The 16,027-nt window shown below is 36.5% G+C and overlaps 1 protein-coding gene across 5 annotated transcripts in view; it reads left to right on the top strand.

Moving 5' to 3' along the window:
* Positions 1–16,027, top strand: part of LOC107036696 — a 233,959-nt gene that overhangs the window by 61,238 nt on the left and 156,694 nt on the right. The window contains exon 1 of one of the 5 annotated variants that reach the window (XM_015254823.1): positions 4,074–4,121. The exons of the other annotated variants lie outside the window; for them this stretch is intronic. The gene's annotated coding sequence lies outside the window, so the exon portion shown is untranslated. Of the gene's footprint in view, positions 1–4,073; positions 4,122–16,027 lie in introns of those variants that run through there. 5 annotated transcript variants of the gene reach the window in all.

Raw genomic sequence — 16,027 nt, 5'->3', positions numbered from 1 at the left:
TCGATACTTGTCTCAAATAAAAAAATTAATAACCGCCGAACTACGGCGAAAGACAAACTCTCATTGGCGACACAATTGTTGACATTTTATTGACAATTTTTGATGAAAATTTCACATTATGAAAAAATGAGATTTTTGAGTAATTAACGATTGAAAAAAAAAGTTTTCTCGTATAAACCCCGATAAACTAAAGATGTTATATATGACGCCTCATTTTGAAGGATTTTTCATGTTCGTTGAGTGTGCCAAAGAGCGATTTGATAGCTTGAAACGCCACAGAGATATTGGGGCCAATTTTGAAAAAAAAGGACAAAAATTTGCAATTTAAAAAAAATTATAAGTCTCTCAAAGATTAATTATCAAAGAAAACTCCTTCCATGAGCCACTCTGCGGTAATGTCAAGCACTAACTAACACAATTAATCCACAACTATATCAGCCAATATTTCGAGTGCGAAAAGTACTCGTCTTCAGAGCCAAATTTATTTATCTACAATAATCAATAAAATATAATATCACAAATAATTATTACAAGACGGAATAAATATTGCTGAATTATTAATATTAAAAAAAAAATTTGTTAATTTTTGTTTAATCATCATCTTTTCAGACAAAAATTGAGACGAAAATCCTCAGCATCGACTTTTTTGTCAGGAAAACGTGAAGAAATCCAAAAGTAGATTTCACTTTCATAAGGAATAAAAAATAAAGAACGGTCCCCGAAAAAGAGAAGAACCCACTTTAAAAAATGAAAAGGCTCCTCAAACAATATTTCCCATCTTCCCACTGAAACAAATGAAAACCGTTAAAAACCCACAGAAAGCTATAAATACCCACGAAAAATCTACCTATTTCGTAAGCAAACATCAAGACTTACTCCGAAAGCACCAACTTATTGAAATTAGAAACCGTTGAGTTACGTCTGGGAGGTGAGCTCACACAAAATGATTGTTGAGACACACATGCACTTGTGGCATACACGTACATTCACGTGGGTGTTACCGTACAGATGTGAGAGAGGAAAAAAAAGTGGAAAGGGCTATGAACCATTATACGCACCTACTCGAGCTTCTCCATTTTCTCTACAGAAAAGGTGTCGGAGGTCGCCTGCCCTCTCCATTGGTTTCCACGTGCCATACAACACTCTAATGTATGCATTTTCGTTGTCCAGTGTCACGTGCTGCCTCACCTTCAAAAACAGAATGAAAAAAAGGAAAATAAAGAATACAAAATACATTGCTCAATTTGCTAGAATACATTACTCGTTATCTTGCTTCACAAACAAAATAATGACTCTGTTTGTCTGTGTAATTGAATTTTCCCGTGGCTACAAACGCCCACGGCAGTCTAGCGCTAAACTTTGTTAGAGAAATGGTTCAACAACGAGAAACGAGAAAAAGAGAGGAGATGAGTTTTTCGATCAATCGAAAAGTGGCTGTTAGTTTGAGAGGGAGGGTAGGGATCTAGCCGAATGTGTGTCCAGGGCAATTTGCCAAACACGACGGGAGCCACCATCATTTTATCTCACTCACTTGCATTTAACCATTCGTCCAAAATTGTCGACTATGAAATTGCCAATTGGAGGGATTAATCCATGAATATCGATTCATCGACTGAATTGAATCAGTTTCCAAGTTACCATTCAATACTATCGGGAGAATGTCATGGAGACATTTTGTCAATGTTCCAACAAACTTCCTTTTATGATTACGGAGAAAATTTTATTAGTAGAAGGGAATAATTAAATTTTAGGGGATTGTACTACCCTAGTCGTTATTCTAGCCTGAGGGTTGCTCCTTTGTTCTCCGGTGTATTAACGAAAATTCTTCGCTTCCTTTGTGCAGGGTTTCTTAAAGCGTGGGGTCATAAAAGTTTTAACCACAAAGCAATTTGTGTGGTTTGTACCTCGTAAAATTTAACGCGTGATTCAGCATCTTCGCACCATCAGGAGTTGTCTCGTTTAATGAATTTTTATTGAATTTATTTTTAGACAGGTTTGGTTTATTATGCTAGGGTTGTTCGAGTTTGTAATGAGAAAAACGGGGGTCTGCATATGATTTAAGGGTGATTCATTTTTATTCGTCAGGTGAAGGAAGTATCGTACGGTAATAAACACCGACAAAACGTGATGTGGTGAATATAATTCTTCTGGTTTTACGCAATTATTTTAGATGTTGATTTTGGAGAAAAGAAATGCCAAAAAATTTTTTCTACAGCTGAGGAAATATTTTCCCTCCATGTTTTCTGAGTGAAAATTTGATATTATTCATTTAAACCGGTTACTTTACACCGAAGGATTTTTATATCTGATAATTTAGTAGCTAAGCGGTAAAAGGTTTAAGTCGACTTAGCCCTCAGCTGACTTTTCGAGGTATATCTCTGAATCTGAGATAGATAACAAAATATTTGTAATAACCTTTTTTGTAGCCCTCAATTTGCGCTACAAAAAAAGGTTTGTTTGAGGAGAGGATCTGTAAATTGGGTGGATTGTGGGAGGTGTTAGAGGATAGTTAAAGTAGGATGAGCCGTGAAAGAAAAATTACTGAGTTTTCTAAAGTCACAATTTATTGGTGGTCAACAGCCACCAAAGTCTGAAAATATGTACACTTTATACACGGTTGAATGTCTCTAGAAAGTTGTTAATTGTTTTACTGAATTTATATTGATAATTATTTAACTGCGTTGATTGACTCTAGACTGAATTTATAAAAATGAATAAATGAACTGAGTTGATGTACTGATCGGAACTGTACTGATACTATACGACTTCTACAGGTGATTTGCTCTAGATAGACTTATACGGTGAGAGGCTAAGCCTAAACTGATTCGCGCGTGTTTCGGTCACTTATGACTGATGACCCGAAGGGTCCCGGAGATTTTCGAAGTAGGCCGAGCTAGTCGACCAGAATGTTCTGGAATGTTAGTTGCGTTTCAAACAAGGTTTTGACAAAAATTTTGCTATCTCCCATAGATTTCGAAATATCAAATGAGACCTGGCCAGTGGTCAAAATCGACTTGAACCGTTTTATCGCTTCGCTATTGAATTATTGTCGAATGCAAGTCAACTGTGTTGAATACTGAGCGATACACGGAGAAACAAATACAAGAAAAATTACTGTGGAGCACGGAGCAATCTGTTCATTTGCTGTTCAACGTGAATTTTTTGGAGTTGTTTTTTTTCGAGAGCGTCATTACCACATCTCATGGTGGAATGAGCGAAAAACCGCAGAAATCGACGATTCGGGACGTTATTTTTCAATATATCCAGGTCAAATCTTTTCCGTAATTCCGGAGCGAAATGTGGTTGTAGGAAGTTTTACGCAACTGTCACCGAATTTTTCCAGAGCGTTCCGTAATTTTTATCTGCTTTTCCTGTGAAAAATTACTCTACCGTCACTTAAATTTTATGAGTCGATTCCGTAATCGGTGAGCGAATTGTGAGTTCCGTAATTTTTACTGAACATTTCTTTTCGTGCCTCTCATGATTTTTAGAGGCGTCAGAAAAAATCTTCGAATTTAGAGTGCGATACATTGAAAATTCATCATTTTTTTCTCGACTGCAAGATATGGGAAAATTTTAAAAAAATTTCCAGTAATGCAGCGTACTTCGACACTTCTTCCCTGAATTTTTCAATTTTTCCTTATTATTTTCAATTCAGATGAAACACCTTAATTAATCTTCAATGCAAAATTGGTCCCTAATTCTTGTTCATCTTCCAGGATTTCTCTTTATCTAGTACAAACGTCTATTGATGAAACGAGCGTGACAGGGTGTCATGAACCCTCAATACCCTCGCCACTTTCCAGGACAGTATGTACTTGAAGATTGTTTCAATGTATACACGGCAACTCGGTTATGTATGCATCATATGGGATGCATCAGTCTGGCACAGTGTTCTGCGGTTAGCAGAGGCATGGCAGGTCCCTCTTGCGTTACGTCCCTATAATTTGTACACGTCGGCCATTCGAGCGTGTAACTTCGTAATGACGTAATGACTCGACTCAAGTGCGCGCAATAGCCAATGGGGGTAAAATTCTCATCCTCAGGTCTAACCTCTTCTGTGTTTGCAAAAAATCAAGTCCAGAGGCGATCCGCTGTGATTTTCAAGGATCTCACCGAGGGTAAGAAACCACTCAGTACATAACTTCTCTTTGTTCGTTGGTGAAGCGAGAAATTGACAAAGTAAAACAAGTTACACTATGTTTTTCTAGCCGCTTTGGTTACAAATTTGATGGCTGTGGTTACGATGATCAGAAAATTGAGTAATTTTGATAATTGAATTTCAAATTTTTAAGGATGTTTAACCTATCAAGTGTACAACTCAGTTGAAAAGAAAAATATGTTTGTTGACTAAATAGATCATTCATGTTGCAAATTATTTTTCTCATCAAAGTAGATGTGTTATGGCGTACTTCTCCAGTCTGGAAAATAATAATTAAAGAGAATGTTCATAAATAATGGAGGACTTGTGACTGTGGTGGTAACAGTCGAATTTTGACCGGGCAACATCGCACGCTTCAGCTAGTAGTGAGCTTGTAAAAGTGAGATGAATGATTGTGTATGTTATACGGGTCCATATGCTTTCAGCACTGAATTATCGTCACCGACTTTACCCACCTCGATCAGCTGTTGTGTGGTGTTGTCGCGTTGCTCAACTCGTAATGGCGGTCAAATTTTTTTTAGAGGAATTCGAAAATCAATGAGAGATATCACCCCTATATGGCCCGGTTCCCTCCTTGTTCTCGCCGGCGATAGATTCTCCATAGTCTAAAGTAAATGATTTGCGGTTTTTTTCAATATCTTGAGTATCAAAGTTCACGCGGTCATGTTTCTTCCTTAAGCGTAATGTCACAAGAAGTGATTTTCATAAATTAATTTCTCACTAGGATGCCCCGATGGAAGGATTAAGATTATTACTAACGTGTGGTTCAAATATGAACCTGGTATATGATACAATATTTAAATTGTGGTGAATAATGTGGGTTTTGGCTAAAGATCCTTAATGGAGGAATTTAACCCTGAAGGATTTCCAAGTAGTTCAGGGAATTTTTTCTGAGGGAAATCCTCTTCAAAACTTATCGAACAGACCAAAGTATTTTTTAGGCGCAATATCAACTTTAGTTTCGCAACATTTTTTCGAGAAAACGATTTTTGAAAAACTAAAATTTAACACATTGCGCGCATAAGAGTTGTATACTCCCCCTTATACTAATACAAAGTTTTAATATAAATACAATAGTTCGAAAAATATTGTTTTCCTTTGTACCTTGATTGCTCAGTGAGATACTTTATAATATTTTGCTTCGATTCTTCATTGTAAAGCTCTCATTAAATTTCATTTATGGCTTCTCTAGCAATTTAATTTGCAATGTCATTGTTGTTTGCAATCATCTGTCCGAAATAGTTATTTTCATCACAAGGTCCACAAAGTATTTTCTGACGAATGTGGCTTTGTAGGCCGAGCCGAAGGCGAGGCCTATAATCACATTCGTCAGAAAATACTTTTGGACCGTGTGATGAATGCAATTTTTCGTCAGAAGGCCCGTAAACCGCGATCAAACCGAGCGAAGCGAGGTTAGAATCGCGGTTTACCGGGTCTTCTCACGAAAACTTATTTTTTAATGTTGCAAAAAAACTAGCGATTATAACGAACAAAGTCATATGCGGTTATGTGTACGAGAAAGCGCTTTAAGACTATGAACAATTGGATTAAAGGTGGGAGTATACAGTTCTTATGAACGCAATGTGTTAAATTTCATTTTTTCAAGAATCCTTTTCTCCAAAAAAGAGTTCGGAACTCAGGTTAATAGTGGTCTTTAAAAAAATCTTGATCTATTCTATAACCTCTGAAGAGGATTTCCCCCAGCAAAAATTCCCCGAACTACTTGGATATCTTTAACAACAAGTTCCTTTCTCGCAGGTAGTCTGTCCGTTCACATTAATAGCGGCCGAATCATCATAAAATCCGCTCATTAGTCATCTGGAAAATTCACGATGCAATGAATTATGAAATTGGATGGTCAGTATTTACTTATTAGTCATGTATACAACACCCAACAAGTTTTCAATTTACATCATCAATGAAAGTCTGAGAGACTAATCTTTCCTCTCTCTGTGTCAAACTCTCCTTTTTTTCGTCTTTTTTCAACAGTTGAAAACTGATAATATATTCAAAGTTGTTTGGTCAAGCCTTCGAGACAATGCGTAGGCTGAGAATCAGCCCACCCACTCATTAATGTTATTTGTTTCCTTTTATTGAGATGTTGCATGTACAGTATCTGTTCAGTTCTCCGATGATGTTCTTCGATGTGTTCTCATGATGAGTAACAAAAAGTAGATTCCACTGTTCACCTTATTGTGATGTTGATGGTGAGTTATGGTGGGGTAAGACAGATTTTCTTGAGTCACATACTGAAAACTAACGTTTCACGACAACTTCCTGGAACACACAAGCCAACTTTGCACAGTTTGAATATATAACTGTCAACTCGGTCGGTATATAGCTGGGGATATGGGTTCTTACTGGGTGATGCATATGAAACATTTTCGAAACATGTATGCCACTTAGGGATATTGATGTGACACTTTCAACGGAGTTTTGTTAGAACTAATGTTAATGGATACGTTAAAATTATCAAGAAAGATTAATGGCCAGTAGTTGTTGAACTGACGTATTATTTTCGAAATTCATCGGATGAGTTCTAATTCACAAATAGTAGCAGTAATGGTATCAATTAATGGTTAAACTGATGATGAGTCATCTGGGACTGATACAAATTTATGATACTGCACCCAACGTGGTAATTATAATTTCCAACGTTGGTGTACCAAGTTTATATTTACTCAGCCAACTGAAATAGACTGTACGGAGCATCAGTACGATTGCCATGGAACTCGGGAATGTTGGATAGTTATACCACATTTCGGATGCATCACCTCATCGTACAAGGCAAGGAGCCAGTTGGTGGAGTTACGGATACGCTCGTTAGCTTTGCCTGGTAAATGGAGCTTAACCTCAAAAATATTTTTAACGAGTTTCTTTGGTTTTTTGGGGGAAAAATTATTCGGAAAATTTTAAAGTGCAGTGGTCAAAGAGGATGAGCTCTGAAACGACATGTACGTTATTTTGCGAATGGCTCTGTGGGATTATTTGATTTCATTACTGAGAATTGTGTTGTGGAGGTTATGAGCTCAATAGAGAGTCCTGGAGAGGTAACATAAACATGAGCAATTATTCCGGAAAAGGATATTAATATTAAATCTAATATTAAGCCAAAGATTACCTCGACGTTGAAATTTTTTACCTTGAAGTAAAAAATTTTAACTTGAAATGAAGATATTCGCCAAGAAAAGGTGGGACTTATGGAGTTTTTTTTTTACAAATAGTTAATTTTTCATTACACTGAGAAAAAAATTTTCTAATATCGGAAACATATTTTCTTGAGACAAGTAAATTTTCTTCAATTGCTTAATTCTTTCAGGCATCTCAACTCACATGACCCGAGAAAAGTCAAGTATGATTTTGTCGCAAATTATTTAAACTTACTTAAATCGCGTAGAAGAATCGTCAATCTTCTAGTCTTTATTGTTTTCATGATTTTTTCATTATGCACTTCCAATATCGCAATATGTAAAATATTCATGACGTAACACGGAACGATAGTGACGAATGAAAATTTATTCGAGTTCCGTGAAGTGCACACATTCTGAGATTTAAGCCATTGCAAATAATTGACTTCTCTCAAGAAAATATGTTTCAGATATTAGACTTTTTTTTTCTCAGTGTCCTGTCTTTATTTTGAGTATGCATTATTTAATCCTGTAATTGGCCTGTGCTGTTGGATCTTTATGAAATAAAAATGAAATCAAATGAATGAAATGAAGAAAAGATTCTTTCTTTACCTTTGGATTTTTTATAGTCGGTTAAATGTTAGTTTTTTTGTTTTCAATTTTTTTCGTTCAGATAGAATTTTATTTGATTCCAGGCCATAAAAAGCCTTTGTTTGGCTGGATCTTTTGACTCCCTATTTGAAGCCTTTTTTAAGTCCCTATTCCCAATGTTCTCAGAAGAGAGAGGAATTATTTTTGAAGACCATAAAAATTCCCATGCAAAAACTTTCTGTGGGCTGGTTTTGCCGAATCTACTCAGTTATTTAGGTATTCCTCAGATGATGGTCATTTCATTTTTGAACTCGTCTGACCTCTTCCAGCCAGACTTAACTAACACTGATAGAAAAAATTATTTTTATTGAGATGTTTCGTTCTTGAAGCAAGTATTATATACTTGAACCAATTTCAGATAAATAAGATTTTACGGTGAATATCAATTATTTCTTGTTGAGATACATTTACTTGAATCAAATAAGACAGTCCTTGACGTTAAGTCACATGTATTCACCACAAAAATGGAACCGTTTTATTTTTTTAAACCTAATATAATCTCCAGTCGCGAAATTTTCTACTTTCGTGAATTCATCAAAAATTCGAACCTAGGAAATGATTACATTGAGCAATGAATTGAATGTTGTTTGCTCGAATGAAGCCGATTTTCAAATTGAGCTTTCCATCCATCACATTGAACGAAACTTGTGATATCCAAGTTTGTGTAGAATTGCCGTAATCTGTGATTCTGTTATTCTAAACTAGTGCGATTTTTTTTAGTAAAAAAATATAAACTTCTTTCAACTCAACGACATCTTACTACAATCTCAAAGCTTTTTCCGCGTGACAATATTCATCCTGATTCGACATACGAAATGCTCACTTCAATTATAATTTACTTGGAACAACGTATGAACGTGTTGATTGATATAACAACGTATTTAGTCATGAGAATAATTTTGATTTTTGAGTAAATCAACGAATTTCTGGAGTTGGCAAACATTTGGCTAGAATTAAATCAAATATTCCCATTATTGCGACAAATAAAAGGAACTTCAATTCTAGAGAAGTTCGAATTCTTCCAATCAAATGTATCTCAAGAAGAGATAACTGGTATTCATTATGAAATCATGTTTATTTGAAAATTAACAACCAAATGATAGTTGAGATCTCCAGCAAATTTAGAGGAATGATAAAACACATTGTCTTTCTCTCAGTCCAAGGACTCTTCACATATATCTAATGGCAACACTCCCGACCCTCCCTCCCACTTGACTCCATAATTTTTTTATGACCTTTATCAAGGTATCACCTCGCTACGCAGTATCATTGACTTTCATAACAAAACCTGAATCGATGACCACATTTCAAATGCATATCAATTCGTCTCATTTTCATCGCAAACAGATTCTCAATCCCAAAGGGAACATGCGTCGCATGTCTCTAAAAGAAATGCCACGGACTTATCATAATAATGACACCTTAACTCAATAAAAATTCAATGAGAATTGAGTGATCATCGCTTGTATACAACATACAATAGCATATAGCAAATTTATTTTTTGTTTATTATTATTATAGCTTGTTGACAACATACAATATTCTTATGAATCTGTGGAATGGATTGAATCCTCGTCTGTAAAAAAAAAGAATATAACGATTTTTGTCAGTAATCTATTTCGTCATGCTTGACTTAGGATTACTTCCCGAGTCGAATAATTGGACCTGACAAGTTCTACTTAGATCTTTCCGTTCAGAACTGGATAGGTCTTGGGAAGCCTCTGGTTATGTCCCATTTCAGCACTTGTTAGGTGTAAGCAGGACTTGTATTCAGACTTTCCAAATCCTTGCCGGTCCCCGTAATTCTATGGGCCTATATTAAATCTGCGTTCATATCCCTGTTTACTCATGCGTTATTGAAATAACAAATGCAATTATTGCTTTTTTTTTTAATCTCGAAAATCGACATTTCACGAGAGGGTGGAGGGGAGATGCATGTATGTGGAGGCTTGACATTTTTACCCAACAAGGGGAGAAGCATTTCTGCAGAAGGTTGCAGAATCTATTCTAGCCACTGTCCCTACGCTTGCATGCATTATCCAAATAAAAAATGAAAGTGTTAACAAATCTAACCATTGTTCCAAGTAAAAACCGAAAATCTGACCCTTTGGCTGTGGCCAAGAAAAACTGTTTCTCAGTTTTCACTTTTTCCACATAGTTTTGACAGTTCTGACTAGCCTGGCGCTTAAATAGTTGGAATCAACGTTCACCCGGCTAAAAAATTCGATTTTGGCGAAAGTCGACCTTCCCCGGGAAAAACCGAAAATCTGACCCTTTGAAAATTTGAAAAAAAAAACTTTTTCAGTTTTCACTTTTTTCACATACTTTTGAGAGTTCTGAATAGCCCGTCGCTCAAATAGTTGGAATCAACGCTCACCCAGCTAAAAAATTCGATTTTGGCGAAAGTCGACTTTCCCTCTGGAAAAACAGAAAATCTGACTCTTTGGCTCGGGGTGAAAAAAAAAATTTTATTTCGACTTTTGTCGCGCCTTCGGGGGTTTCATTGGCATCAGAATTGTTAGAAAATACAGAATCAACTTTCACTTGGCGAAAAAATTCAATTTTGGCGAAAATCGACTTTCACCCTTGACCCACGTGAAAATGAAAAATTTTTTTTCCCCATTTCTGTCACCTCCGAGGGTTTCATTGGCATCAGGGGGTCAATAAATACAGAATCAACGTTCACTATTTTTTATTTAAACACCGCCTGCAAACGGGGAGATGAGGGTGGCTAAAATATATTCTGCAACCCTGTCTCCTCGTTGGCTACAAATTTCAACCCTCCGCATACATGTCTTCCCCTTCACCCGCTCGTAAAATCACGCTTTCTCGGTAGCATCGAGGAGGACTTCTCAGGACCGAAAAGAACTGAGGGTTCGGAAGGTCTCTGGAAAAGTACGTCGCAGAACTGATTAGGACTTACCAGGTCCATCTAGGTCTGGGGAGATCTTGAAAGACCTGTGTACGTCCAATCAGAACCAAATCCTCGACTCGGGATTCCATCCTAAATTTGAATATCTTATAATCAGAAAATATTTTCTAAATTATGTCTATATTTTATCATTTTTTATATGAAAAAAAATATAAGTATGAGAGAATCTTATGTATTTGTTTTTCGATAAAAATATCTTTATTTTATTTATTGTTACTTTCGACGACTAATTTAAATGGCAATATTTCTCCCTTTTCATTCCGTGAAACGTCTTGATCTTAACAATTAAAACAATGATAATGAAAATCAAACAAGATCGATTGAAGTGGAATTCAATCCTAAGTCAACTCATGATGCAATCCTTTGAACTATGATGGAGTGTAACAAGTAGGGGTTCGAGCCTATTCGACAGAAGCTATGTGACCATTACTTTTTGCGTTATTAGTCTCTTTCCTTTTTTTATTTCTACCAATTCCATTGATAGTAAGCTTCCGAATGGATCCATAGCAATTCCCTATCCTTGTGACAGGCATACAACAGTAACCACATGCTAGCGGGTGTCTACAGGAAAATATTCAACCTTTTAATGAAAAAGATTACCCTTTAAAAAAAAGATTAACCTTTTGTATAAATCTTTTTCATTAAAAGGTTGAATATCTCCGAAACTGCTCGACCGATTGCGCCTATCCAAAATACTAACCTTCAGTATTGTAAGAGCTATAATCATACCAAATTTCAACTTGATATCCCCATTTTTTCTGAAGTTATCATGCGTACAAGATTTTTCATGAAAAACGGAACAACGGCAGTATCTCCAAACTGTGTGTTAAGAGTCTATATATTCTGATTAACTTACATAGGGCCATCGCGACGAGTATTTTGAAAAAAAAAAATGAAATCGCACGGAGAGAAAAGTTCAGTAAAAAATTACTCACAATTCGCTCACCGATTACGGAATCGACTCAGAAAATTTAAGTGACGGTATCGTAATTTTTCACAGGAGATTCAGATAAAAATTACGGACCGTTCTGGAAAAATTCCGTGACAGTTCCGTAAAATTTCCTACAATCACATTTCGCTTCGGAATTACGGAAAAGATACGTAATTTCTATTGAATATTTCTGTCCGTGCGGTGCAGTAGTTTTTGAGGTAATGAGGAAAAACGAAATTCAGTCAAGTTCTTATATCTCAGGAACTACTGGACAATCGCGCCTATAATGAGTCAAAATTTCAGATTTTTATCTACAAGTTTCACCGCATTTATGTTGAATTTTCTAAAAATTAATCACCAAAAACCCAAGTTGTCACATACATGCATACAGGCATGACCCTAAAAGCATCATTTCTTCACGTTTCATAACGTTCTAGACCATTTGCAATCAAAATTAGAAAATCGAAAAATCGGTCAAGGCTTCCATTCGGAAGCAAAGTGGCAATTTCGTGAACGCATTCCTTACTTGATTCAAAAAATTAACAAATAATTTCTTATTTGATTCCAACTAGAGTACAAAAACTCAAGAACTGAGAACATGAGAATGCAATAAATTAAGTCATTTAGAATTTTTTCCAGAAATTCATCAGGCTTAACTTTTGGGTCCGATTGTCTTGCGATATACCTTAACTCGAGTCTCCTACATTTTACGCACGCGCGTAGCGCGCGCCCTTTTACATCTAATCGTTATATCATAGTCACTCGATTAAGATATGATGAGACGTGTTCTTGAGAGTAGTCATGTTTAAATAACGATGATGGTTAACAACGTATTCGACATAGTTGAACAACGTTATTCACCGACCAGTCCGCCAATAATTATTCATGATGCGTATGCATAAATAATCGGACACATATACCGAGAGCCGTGAGTTTAACGAGAATGGTATACGATACGATTGGATGCAACATTGGCATTTGGCTTTCTAGGAAGTGACATCATCCCAACACACTCAATCGTCATTCTCTCTCTCATTCCTCTGCACATCGTATCACTGTCATTCCACCTTCTCACCCCTTGCTCTCTGGATTATATCGTATTCGCTTCGCCATTTGTGCACAAACGGGACTTCCTCTCTTCTCACCAAACATACGGAATGTGAATTTCAATTTTATTACATCCATCTCACTCACTTCCTCCTTTATTTTTCAATTCGATTCAACTTTTTCGTTTCATTTCGTCTTGGATTACCCCGTGACATTTGAGACAGCGGTTCGCTCTTGCCATGTGATTTTTTTTTCCATCCACGTGTAGGTGATACCAACACCGTGTGATCGCAATTCCGCACGGTTGGAGAAAGCGGAAGGGTAAAAAGCACAGTCGTGTTAATAAAAATGTGAAAAAAAAATGTACCGAATTGAAAGAGAGGAAAAGTGGAGGGTGGAAGAAGAGGAAAAAAGGCAGTTTTGAAAACTGTGTGAGTGGCACATCCGGCAGGAAGTTGTTATCGCTCACAGATCGTCAGGCTGATTCTGTTTTAGTTCTGCCTTTAAAATTTTTTTTTTCGTGCTGTTTTCGTTTCTTCATCTTCCGCAATATGGTGCCACACTTTACTTTGACATCACCATCAGTCGATTTGCTTTTATTTGGTGACTATTAGCGAAAACATGTCGGTATTTATCTGGAGGTTTCACTTAATTAATCTCGATGCATGCAGATTTATTTCCTGTATCGAAATTAGTAATGCCGCAAGACAAGACACGACAAGAATTACGTATTTCTGGACTTGTCTTGCTCCAATTGGCAAGAGAAAAAAAACCTTTTCTCCTTGCGCTCTCTTGTACCCCGAGTCGAATAATTGGACCTGACAAGTTCTACTTAGGTCTTTCCGTTAAGAACTGGATAGGTCTTGGGAAGCCTCTTCCCAAGTGCTCCCGAGACCTTTCTACCTCTGGTTGTGTCCCATTTCAGCACTTGTTAGGTGTAAGCAGGACTTGTATTCAGACTTTCCAAATCCTTGCCGGTCCCCGTAATTCTATGGACCTATATTAAATCTGCGTTCATATCCCTGTTTAATCATGCGTTATTGAAATAAAAAATGCAATTATTGTTTTTTTTTTAATCTCGAAAAACGACATTTCAGGAGAGGGTGGGGGGAGGTGCATGTATGTGGAGGCTTGACATTTTTACCCAACAAGGGGAGAAGGTTGCAGAATCTAATCTAGCCACTCTTGTCCCCACGCTTGCATGTATTATCCAAATAAAAAATGAAAGTGTTAACAAATCTGACCATTGTTCCAAGTAAAAACCGAAAATCTGACCCTGTGGCCCCCGGTGAAAAAATTTTTTTTTTCAGTTTTCATTTTTTCCACATACTTTTGAGAGTTCTGAATAGCCCGTCGCTTAAATAGTTGGAATCAACGTTCACCCGGCTAAAAAATTCGATTTTGGCGAAAGTCGACCTTCCCCGGGAAAAACCGAAAATCTGACCCTTTGAAAATTTGAAAAAAAAAACTTTTTCAGTTTTCACTTTTTTCACATACTTTTGAGAGTTCTGAATAGCCCGTCGCTCAAATAGTTGGAATCAACGCTCACCCAGCTAAAAAATTCGATTTTGGCGAAAGTCGACTTTCCCTCTGGAAAAACAGAAAATCTGACTCTTTGGCTCGGGGTGAAAAAAAAAATTTTATTTCGACTTTTGTCGCGCCTTCGGGGGTTTCATTGGCATCAGAATTGTTAGAAAATACAGAATCAACTTTCACTTGGCGAAAAAATTCAATTTTGGCGAAAATCGACTTTCACCCTTGACCCACGTGAAAATGAAAAATTTTTTTTCCCCTTTTCTGTCACCTCCGAGGGTTTCATTGGCATCAGGGGGTCAATAAATACAGAATCAACGTTCACTATTTTTTATTTAAACACCGCCTGCAAACGGGGAGATGAGGGTGGCTAAAATATATTCTGCAACCCTGTCTCCTCGTTGGCTACAAATTTCAACCCTCCGCATACATGCCTTCCCCTTCACCCGCTCGTAAAATCGCACGCGTTCTCGGTAGCATCGAGGAGGACTTCTCAGGACCGAAAAGAACTGAGGATTCGAAAGGTCTCTGGAAAAGTACGTCGCAGAACAGATTAGGACTTACCAGGTCCATCTAGCTCTGGAGAGATCTTGAAAGACCTGTGTACGTCCAATCAGAACCAAATCCTCGACTCGGGACACCTCAACAATTTTATTTTTCAATTCCGTGAGATTAATAAATTGAGTTTTCCTCGGAAAACTCAATTTATTTGAGCTTTGACTCGTACTTACTTGACAATTTGTCCATCCAGAAAAGTGGTTTTCAAAAGCTGGTCTCATTATGAGAAAACACCGGGGTCGATTGAGTAGCAAAAATATTGAGTACCTGCTCTGCATGAAGTCATGGTTCTCATTTCCACTAGCTCTTATCGTGACAGATCTGCTATTCGAGGAGAAAGATTAATATAATCGAGGAATACATAATTCGTTACAGTATCCAGGGATGGATGAAGTGTTATTTAAAAAAATGTCATTATATTATTGATGAATAATTAGTTGTTAACGAATTTTTTAATGATTTTCTCTCTTGTTTTCTCTTACGCTCTTGCGGCATCACTAATCGAAATTATATCTGTGATCTCCACTATCGTTCAATCAAATGAATAGCGAAAAGTCAATCTCAATAAGCGATTACTATTTTATTGTTCTGTATTTGTTCTTTTCCTCCCTCTCAATTCATTCATGTGCGATCGTCTCATTCTTTTTCGTCATTCTTTCATCTCCGTCTTTTTCCACGCACGTGCCCTCTTTTTTTAAACATCTTTTTATTATTTATTTCGTCCCGAATTCTTTTAATAAAGCCATTTATTATTAAATGGATTCATATTTTACATTATTATTTCAAATATTGAGACAAAATAAAAACTGCCCTATCAACAATTTTTGGCTGAAATTTCCTGTAGACTTCTTGAAATTTTTCGTCAATTTACAATCGCAGTGAAATTGCAAGGATTTTAGTCATTTCAAAAATTCATGATTGAGTGAAAAAAGGTATAAAAACTTTAAATCCCTTGAATTTTCAATTAATTAAAAATTCTGCGTAATTCAATATTAACTACTCATGTTTTCAATTTGAAATTTCATGATTTCTCCTCCCTAAATTGAATTCAATGTCACCCCCTTGAAAATTATTATTAAATTATC

This window comes from Diachasma alloeum, unplaced genomic scaffold, assembly GCF_001412515.2.
Source record: "Diachasma alloeum isolate Michigan unplaced genomic scaffold, Dall2.0 Dall_scaffold_00210, whole genome shotgun sequence".
NCBI classification, from domain to species: domain Eukaryota; kingdom Metazoa; phylum Arthropoda; class Insecta; order Hymenoptera; family Braconidae; genus Diachasma; species Diachasma alloeum.
Note: the sequence above shows the minus strand (reverse complement) of the source record. Positions and strands in the feature narration are given on the sequence as shown.